This window comes from Lepidothrix coronata, unplaced genomic scaffold (genome assembly GCF_001604755.1).
Source record: "Lepidothrix coronata isolate B3197 unplaced genomic scaffold, Lepidothrix_coronata-1.0 Scaffold23, whole genome shotgun sequence".
In the NCBI taxonomy this organism is placed as follows: Eukaryota; Metazoa; Chordata; class Aves; order Passeriformes; family Pipridae; genus Lepidothrix; species Lepidothrix coronata.
In genome coordinates this window covers 6,827,732-6,838,184 of record NW_016690203.1, presented here as the reverse complement: position 1 = coordinate 6,838,184, position 10,453 = coordinate 6,827,732, and positions in this window count along the sequence as shown.

Here is a 10,453-nt window from a genome sequence, read left to right as displayed (position 1 = left end):
GGGGGCTGGGAGGGAGCCAGAGGCCCCAAGGGGCTCAGAGCCCCTTCCTCGTGGCTCACAACATGGTCACCTCCCCACAACAACCCAAACTACAACTCATCTCTTCCGGTGAGCTTGTGATATGTTTACATTTTCGCAGGAGCGCCCATTGGGCAAAACTTCAAAACATCCAGGGGTTTCCACCCCTTGGGGTCTACCACTTTTCAGCCTCTGGGGGAAAAACCAAGGTCCAAACCACCACATATGTAAAACTAGGTAGCTACTGTTAGAAATTAAATTAATTTACCATCCAAACAAGTTTTACTTAAGAATCAATAATTCTGATTTGCATACTTATGCAGTATAAAAGTATCTGGAATTTCTCCTCACTCGAGGAACAGTATTTCTCTATCTAAGAAAAGTGCACATTCCAAGAAATAGCAAGCTGATACACAATATTTCAAATTCATATTCAGTCTTTTGTGAGCTTGGAACAATTAGCCTGTTGGCATATCTGAAAACATGCCTGTGTACCTATTTGGTCAGTTGCCCACCTGATGTAACTTAACAGAATCGCATCTGCTTCAACAATAGGCTACCAATTTTCATAAGTAAGAGTATGACCCAATTTATTTCCAAGAGAGGGAATAGTAAGGTAAGACATGTATGCCTTTCATGAAACATTTTCTTGCTACAGCCCAAATAAAAAAGTCTGTTCTTTAAAAAAGATTGCATCAGAAAAAAAAAAATCATTTCCCACTCCTAGTTAATTAGTTTTAAATTCTTAGTAGGTCAGCATCTACTTCAGGGTCTTCCAAGTGCATGTTGTCTCATCTATGTTTGTCTTCAAAATTATAAACTCCTCAGGGTATGCTTTGTGCTTCTCTGTGTTTTGTTCAGTGCCGATCACATCATCAGAGATTAGCAAATAATTTGTACTATTAACAATAATAAATACTATGTGGCAAGATGTTCTCACACATGCCTTTTGCCTGTGAAGCATGGCATAAGAGAAGATGGCTTGGAATGACTTGGCAAGAAGCACACTTTTCAGAGTATTGAAAGGTCAGGTCCCCGGAGAAAGAACACTTCAACACCCAATCAACTCACTACAGGCAAGCAATTCTCATGTAAGCTGTTCGATTCAGAAGAGGGATATACTTTAGTTACTCTGGACTCTTCTGTAGGCTGGGCTTTCCCCTCTCTTCCCTGTCTGTAGCAAACCAGCTGGGGTAACTAAAGTGCAGTAAAGTAAAATAAACAGATCTGCAAAGTGCTGAGTCCAGTCATTTTCCCCAGGAGAATCTATGCAGCTCTGAGGCTTTACTGGAGATTGTAATTAACACCTGACTGCAGCATGTTTATGAACAAAGGTGGGGGTGGGGGAGAGAGACAGAGAGAGAGAGAGAGAGAGAGAGAGAGAGAGAGAGAGAGAGAGAATGGTTTCAGCCTTGAACTGAATGATTTTGAATTGGTTCAACTTTTAGGGGTTAATTTGGCAGTGGCCATGACTGAGTATAACATTGAAATGAAAAGGAGCTTGGGGCTTCTTGCCTGCTCCTCTCCCCACCATGATCTAGCTCCTAGTACAAAGCATGTGTTTCCATTTAATACTGGGTAGGAGTCAATTGATGTCTGCATTCTTACTCAAATATTTATTCTTCTGTGGTATTATTGAGTGTTTTTCAGTTAGATGTAGCTCACTTCTACCTCAGATTATCTTCATTTCTTATGGTCACATTGCAGCCACAGGTTTTTTGAGAAAAGCTCTATCATCTCCTAAATTGAAGCTGTACCATATTTCTAAGTCTCTCTTCTTGTTTATAGATAAAATCTTTAAAGTTCTTCCAGAATTAAAAAGAAAAATCTCCCACTGACACTAGCAATAAGTCTAACAGCAACATTCATCTCAGAATGGCTCCATGAGCACACCCACCACATTCTCTCCATCTTTAAGGAGAGTTTATGTAAGTGTTTTACTCTTTGTTTTTGACTGACCTTCACTCAGCTATGGTATCTCTGTTGACATCAAGATCTATCTAAATTTTCGCTTCAAGGTTCACCAAAACAAACTTGGAGTTTAAACTTTGGAGCAACTGTATTTTACCAGCACTCCTATAATATTTAAAATCACAGAAACCTGTTGTGATTAATAGATTGATTTCCACCATCTTCAGTAATTCACAAAACAGGCCTGCTCCCTATATATCATGCTTATGAACAGCTCCACCTATGACATTTATTCTGAGCTCCCTTGATATTCCATACAGTCTAGTCAAGCATTCTGAAGTAACACGTGCATTGTCTAATCAAGTACAGCGCATAATGAATACACAGCAAACACTTGTGTCAATACTGATACTCCTATGAATAACTCCTAAAATCCCAACTTCAGACCTGCTATACACAAGGCTTACAGTTTCTTCTCTATATAACCAGGAAAAGCAAAAACTTCAAAAGAAGCAGGATGCACCACTCAAGTAACACCTGGGCCTACCTGCTTTCTGTTGCCCCAAGTATACTGTGTAACTTTGGTAGCATCCTCTTTGTTTCACAAATGCACTGTTTTATTTCCTTCCCTGAAGCTCCTTTGCTGAACTGTTCGTTGTGTGAGATGTTCTAACTTATTTATCTATTTTCCACAATTTTGCTACAATTTTGTGTTAGCAAAAAAAATCCAAATATTTTCTAAGGAAACTATGCCAAAGGGTAGTAAAAGTACACAAATTCTCTGCCTTTTTGTTCAGCAATTTTTAATCCTAGTATATATGGCACAGCTTGATGAGTCATAATGTCAAATGAATCAAAATTCTAACCTTTCTACAGTAGAGACAGAGAATGTAAAGCACTGTGTGCCTATAGAGCACTAATAAAACCAAACCAATAAGAAAATAAAATGTCCTAATAGTTTAACCTAATGACCATTTTGCTTAGCCTTTTCCCCAGTCACTGAGATTTCCAGGAATTTGGTCAAATGACTGACAATATAATCAAAATGATGGTAAACAGACTGCCTGTTTTACAAATATCTCCTTGGGCAGCCAACCTCCAGAGTAATGCCTTCTGTTTCAAAAAACTCAAATGAATTACTTGTGGCATTTATATGCCCATCAGCCACAGCACTGGTCTGAGCAACAGTTAGGGAACCATTTTCCGAGAGCCTGGTTAAAGGCTACTTGTCTTCTTGTTATAATTAGTGAGAGATTCAATCTGGGAAGCTTATTATTATAAATTTAGCGAAAGTATGTTAGGCAAGTCCACTTTATCATAGCCACACAATAATATTCAATTTTGCTGTCTCTTTTCTCTAGATGTGCTTCTTTCACTGGCAGTACTGAGATAAGCACATACTAGAAGACCAGCTCTTTTTTAAGTTCTGTATCACACATTTTAAAGCAGAATTTGCTGTGATGAGCAAATCCACATGACTCCCTGGGCCTTCAGGGGAGAGTGTCTTCCTTATTCCCTGCCATGCAGGATCTCAGGACTCAGTTCAGTTTTCCAGCTTTCACTGCCAAATATTTAACCCTGTAATTCAGTCACCAAAATCACAGTCGAAGTCAAAGAGTCCACAGGCAGGTTTTGTGTGTATGTATGTGAATTTTGTCAGGCCTTAGTGACAAGTTACCAGCAAGAAGACCACATCCTTGGTGCTTTGCCTAAGGAGGGGTGGTTTTTCGTGGTTTTTTTTTTGGGGGGGGGGGGTGTGGGGGGGGAGTTGTGGGGGGTTTTTTTGTCTAGCTCCTTAGTATTCCTAGGAACAGAAAGGTGTTGTGAATGAATCCACTACTCTCTTCTTTTGCAATTTTCCATAAACACAAGCAAAACCACACATTACACCCTACCTTAGTGCTGCTCCCTATGCAACTGACCATTCCTGGGAAAGATGAGAAATATTAGGAAAAGAATACTTGTTCAGAAACTTTCCTATTAATCTTTTTAATGATTCATGTGCTCCCACCACAATGTTGTCCAGCAGTCATACCTTTGCTTGATTGTCTAGAACCTAAGCAGCACAGTGCACCTTGAACTCTGACTCTCTTAAGAGGAAAATGGCATTCCTAAGTGTCAAATCTGTGCTTCACAGATCAAGACTTCATAATCTCTTTGCGAGTGACTCACAATTGTCCTTATTTTTCTTGGGCAGAGTGATTGGAGCCTATTATGATTTAGGAATACAATGAGCACCTTCATGTGGAAATTTGGCTGTGTGGACTGAAATCTGCTTTCACCAGTGTAACTTCCTAGAACCTTCAAAAGGTCTCTCCTGTTTATGAAACCTACAGCATTAAAAAAAAATAAATTGAGAAACATTAGACAAAGTTACCATTTTCTTATTCAGAGTTCAGAGTCTACTTTTAAGCCTACAGAAAGTGGCAGAGAAAAAGTAAGTAAAAAATCATGCCAGACTATTGAGTGTGGCTTAAGCCGCAGTTCTGCAGACTTATGAATGGGTTTAATTTTGCACATACCAACATTCTCATTGATGTTTCTTCAACTAAGTTAAATCAATGCAGATATTTGTGATCTTAAGTTTCAGCACTTGACTATTTACAGAACCAAATATGAGACTGGTACTGTCACTTTACCTCTGCAGATTCTCCCTTACTCAGTTCAGGACTCTCTTCTCAACCTCTGTGGAATTTGGAGCAGACCTTCTCTGATGCTGGACCAGAGCCTTTATTTGTTTATTGGAGGGTAGATACCTAGACAACAATAGTGGAAATGCCATCAAGAAATTGCACTTGTATTTTCAATTAAATTAAATTAAACATTTTTACTAAGTAGCGTAAAGAAAGTAGATTTAATAATTGTTAGACCTTTTGGATCAAATCCAATGGATTCCCTCTACATTTATGAAATGGAAATAGAAAGTTGCATTTGTCCATCTCGCTATTTCCCCCCCCTTTTTTTTTTTCATATTGTTTACTTTACCACTAGGAAGACACAAGAATGGCAGAGGAAGAGGTGGGCATACAGCTCTCTCCGCTTCATATACAGGTAAGCAAAGTTGACCAGTGAGGCAGGAAATCACCAGCTGCATTTTGCAGCCAGGACTCCCGCTCCTCAGCCTTGAGTCCTCACAGAGCTCCCTTGAGTGGTGTGTTTCCCCCACAGCTCAGCTGAGATATAAGACTTCATTTGCTCAGTCTTGTCCCTGGAGAAGACAAACAGCCCCAGTGCTGGTCCTTCACCAGCCAGCACACGCTACAGTCGTGAAACAGACCCAAATGTGCCTTGTCTGGGTACATCTTCATTGTTCAAAAATTAAAACGTGCCACAGCAAAAAATAGTATTGTCTCCTCAACATCCATACACAGTTCAAGAACATTAAAACTATTCCAGCCTCCTCATCTCTTCCCTTCTGGGAACAGAAATAAATGAGGTTTACATTAGATTATGTCTGACTAGTGTTATTGCCAAAGGTTTGGAGACTAAAAGTGCCTAGCAAAGCTAAAGTGTATTATGATACTCCATAGAGAAGTAAGGCTTTCTCAAGGTCTCTACTGCCTCTTTCCATTTACCTCACACTTACCTTAAATATAACGAGCTGAAGGAACTCTGCACCTCCCACAAGGCACTCAATATGTGAAACCATGATGCCCGTAGACAGTCAGCATCTAAACCACACGTGAGTTTACAGAGCAAAATCAATGCTTTATGCCCTGAAGCAATTCTGTAAGCCAGGGCAGACTTTGCAAAATTAGAATAATAAGCTGTCTGTAAGTAGCTCCACTAAATAAGAAAGCAGCTACATTTGTACACTGGCTCTAAGAATTTGGGGGTTTGCATACAGACACCATTTTATGACACCTGGGAGGAAAAAGTGAATTCTAAGCTTGCCATTTATAGGGTTCCAAACATATCTAAGATTTAGCAGCAATACTTGATTTAAGTCCAATTTATTTGGGATTTGAATTAATTATTATTTTGAAAAAGACAACTGAATGTCAGGGAGCAGCACTACAAGATGAATAGAAATGCATATGTAGATTAGGGTTAGAAGGAAAGTAGTTTTCTTATGAGATTTTGTGGGGGAAAAAGTTACTCTGCATATTTACAAAAGGAAAAATGGGACAGGAGAATGGTATCTTTTGGCTAATTGAAGCATACATCCAGGAAATTGAAAAGAACTAAAAGATGTTCAGCATCTTAAACAAAGCAATATGTTTCCCATGTTACTAGTCTATAAAACAAAAAGCAGGCACAAAAATGAACTCAGAAGCTGCACCGCTCCATGATGGTCTGCACGGGGTTGAAAGTGCTGAATGGAAGTTTAAAGTGATAGAGAATGTAAAATAGAGGGGAGAAGGGAAAATGAGAGGAGAAAGGAGGGAAACTCCCAGTAACTGAGAAAAGACTTCCTAATAACTCACACACACACACTTTCCTCACCTAGACTATGAGCTGCTTTCAGCTGATACAGCCACAGTCATGCTTTCATCTCAGTTGTCACTGATCTGAGGCTTTTTATCCACTGTCAGATGGCACATGCCACGTGTCAGGCAATGGGTTTTTTTAGATTCAATTAAAACAAACTTGAGTCCATCCAAGAGGCATCCTGTCCCAGCTGCACTTCTGCTCTGTTGTACACTCTGTTTCAACCCTACTGGAGACAATAAAAGGACAGAGGATGGAAAGATACACTCTTTTTTAATTAAAATCATTTGTATCATGTAAAATACTCAGGACAGAAGCAAGAGGAGTTTATAAATATCAGCTGAAATCAGCCTCACAAAGCAAGAGCCAATATTTGCATTTGTATTGTTTAACATTGTTTAGGTTGGAAATTATAGCAGTTTTCTGATTAACTACCTGCAGGCATGCACCAGTTTGACCTTTTGCATGCTAAATTGCACGCACTAAATTAAATTTTCCCCTCTCTCTTACTGAGATAAACAAGGCCAGTTACATGACTCAGGCTGCCCTTTTCCTCCTGTCATTCCATATGCAAAGTCAATCCTAGCTAGTTAATCCTCTAATTTAAGAGCAGACTTCTGTATTTTTGTAAGTGATTAGAAGGATTTTGTTTCTTTTAAGCCTTTGTGGATCAATAATTTGTACTCAGAAATAAGAGCCAGAAGCATCAAAATAACATAAGTTTCCTAATAACAGGTTTGCATGAGTACTTCAGAGGGAGTTGAATGAGCAATGTTCATTACTAACTCCTTATAAGTTTGATGAAACAGTATCATCAGCAGCAATGGTTGATTAGCATACTTCTCCAGAGAACATGAGAGCAAAAAATAAGAGAGGAGAAAATACCACATTCAGCAGGTGATAAGTTGTCTTATTTTATAGATAATAGATTAGAAACTCTTACATCACCTCTACCTATTCACAGTTTCAAATACTAGAAACTAATTTGAGGAATATTTAAATTACATCATTGCTCAAACATTCCCATTATATACTCGGTTAAAATTATTCTCCAGCAAATCATAAGGAAATGTAATCAATTTTCAGACTGCATTGTTGAATTTACTTAGATGAAGATTATGCGGAAAGTAACAGGCCAGGCTTTGGAGGAAAATAAAAATCTGTCCTTTTACTCAGTGGAAACTAGGAAAGATTTGTATAATTCTAAGATATGCTCTACTTTATTATGTAGTGAACTAAGAAAATTTAGTTGCTACACTAAAACTGAGAAAGGGACTTGATGCTTCGTATCTTTGATTACATCACCTCACAGAGGAAATACTTTGCTTGTCTGTGCAAAGGTAATTTCAGACCCCGGCTTCTTTGAATACGTAGAATATGCAGCAGTTATAATCTGCCAGTAGAGTACATTGTGTCTGAGGTTGTGCAATGAAAGCTTATGTTCTGTGCCATAACATGGATCAAAGAAACCCCAGGTCTCTGTTCAGTCCAGCCATGCACAATTCAGCAGCAAAAAGTCCACTGTTGTCAGCTGTAGTTGTGACTGGCTAAGCCTGAGTTAACTGCAGTGATGTACCAACAGTTTTCAAAGCCTTGTAGTCAGAACAAAACTTTAGAAGAAAAAACCTTTAACGGAGACTCCATGTTGCACAAATCAATCAGCTCAGGATCTTTCAAAACTTTTGATAGAATGGATTCTTCTGGAAAAATGGTTTACAAACACTATTCACTATCACTCTGATGAACTCTTGTTGCAAACACATCTATCCTCTCTTTTATAATAACACATAAAACAACATTATGCTTGCAGATTACCATAGCTGTTTTCACAGAGAAGTGGTGATTGGAAAGCATTTATGTGTTTGCTGATGTTTTGATAAAGTTTTGGGTTTTTTTTTCTAATTTCTAGTCAAATATTTTGTCTTTTTATAAAAAAAAAAAGGATTGAGGTAGCCTAACATTACCCTGCACTTCATCCACCTCTTCCACACAGGTTCTCTCAGTGAGAAAAAGAACAAGAGCCAGCATGATGTCACTAAATATCTCTCCTTAAGCCATAAATCACAATTTGAAAATTTCAGCTCTGCTTACCTGATATAAAGAAAAGCAGATGGCAAATCATATATTTACCACGTCTGCATTAGGATTTATAGGACATAACTATTTAGTTATATCAGTTACTGTTAAATTTTACTGGCTCTCTATATTAGTATGTATCTGTGGGGTAAAAAGCATTCTAAACTGATCAAAAGAAACCAATTATCATGCAAGAGGATGTTTTTAACTACAAGAGGAGTTCCCATTTGTTACATGGACCCTCTGCCATTTATTGAAGAACTAATGGCATATACAATCAATTCCTTATTGAGTTAAGGTGTATAGGCATAAATCTTCCTGATCCCTGAAATACCACCTATACAGAGGTACTGTTTTGGTCTGTATAGTTTTGCAAAGACATCCCAAATGTACCTGCTGTAGGAAAATAAACTATTTTTCTTAACTTGACAAATCTGAGAACAAAGCCAAATAAAAGGGCCATAATCTAACCATACTGCACAAAGGCCAGCTATCTTGAATATGAGTTGCACCTGCTCATCCTAGAAAATGGTTTGGACCAAGAATTTACTGCTTTATTATCATAGCCAAGCTAGGTTGTATAGAGACCGTGAAGTCAGAGATAAATGATTCATCTCTCTGTTTAACAAGTTATTCTCAAAAAGAATAAAAGGTAATGAGTTGATTTGTGTTTAGTTGTCCCACTACAGTATATGTTCATAAATACGCCTTTTCATTGTACATTGAGAGATATACTTCATTTATTGTATATAAACATACATGACATTTGTATCAGCCATGGGTGCCCATAGATACCACGATGCACAAAGAGCAACAAAACCAAAACCCAGACAATGTGCGCTACATTGTAAAACAGGCAAAGCCAATTTCTAGAAGTTATCAGTACTGAAAATATAAAAGAAGATGCATTTCTCAAGATTGTATCCCATGAGCTCAAGTTCAAAGATTCCATAAAAGAGACCATGCTGGGCCTTGTAAGCATTAGGTGAAGAGACCAGAAGGGAAAGGGACTAACCACATCTCTATGAAAATAATTTTGAAAGGCAAATAATTTAAGCAAACTGATGGCAATCATCATAACTGTGAGAAAGAGACAAGATTAACTTGGGAAATTGTCCTAGATACCCATCATCATTTGTTCAGTCCATAGCTCAGTGTTATTGTTATAGTTTCACATCGTTCTTCTTTTCTGTTATAAAAAGACACAATGAAATCCATGTCTTCTAACTTACCATTTACAATTTTGTACGGATCTTTACTAGATCCATATACCAGAATCATACTGAGCAAAGCTCTTTGACTGTCTTTGACTTGTTTTCACATATATCTGTAGGTACATATGTATATGTGTGCACTAAGTAAAGCCATAGACAATATGGCTTTATAATCTGTATAATTGGATCTATTGTGTATGTACATATAGTGCATTAAATTTTAATTCTGCTGTCAAATGTTTTGCAATATCCTAATTTCAGTTTGTAAACATTAAAGGAGTATTTGGTTCTACAAAACAAGATAACAGAAAATTAAAGAGGTAATTAAATAAATAGTAAGATAAAAAATTTCTCTATATATTCTGGTTGCATTAGTCCTGTAATATGTTATAGCAATATGGTACATATTTTTCTGCCTGTAGGGTATATCTAAACTGCTTCTAGTACTCAAAAAGAATCCTGTCAGGGGCCTGGGGCACATGGTTATCCCAGGAACCACCCAGGAGTAGTTTTTGAGTGAGTAAGAGAAACACATAGATCTTCACATTGAGACAGGATACACACGTTTTTCAATTCCAGACCTCTCCTCCCACTGCTCTTCACATATGCTTGCACTTCTGACCTGAACCTCCAGCAGTGTGTGTGGAATTTGTACTGTATGCCACAATGTGACTGTGTTACTTGTTATTGTGTTTCCTAAAAAGGTTATTGCCTGGTACATCTCTTTTCTTCTTTTCTTTTCTTTCTTTTTCCTTTCTTTTTTCTTTCTTTTTTCTTTCTTTTTTCTTTCTTTTTTCTTTCTT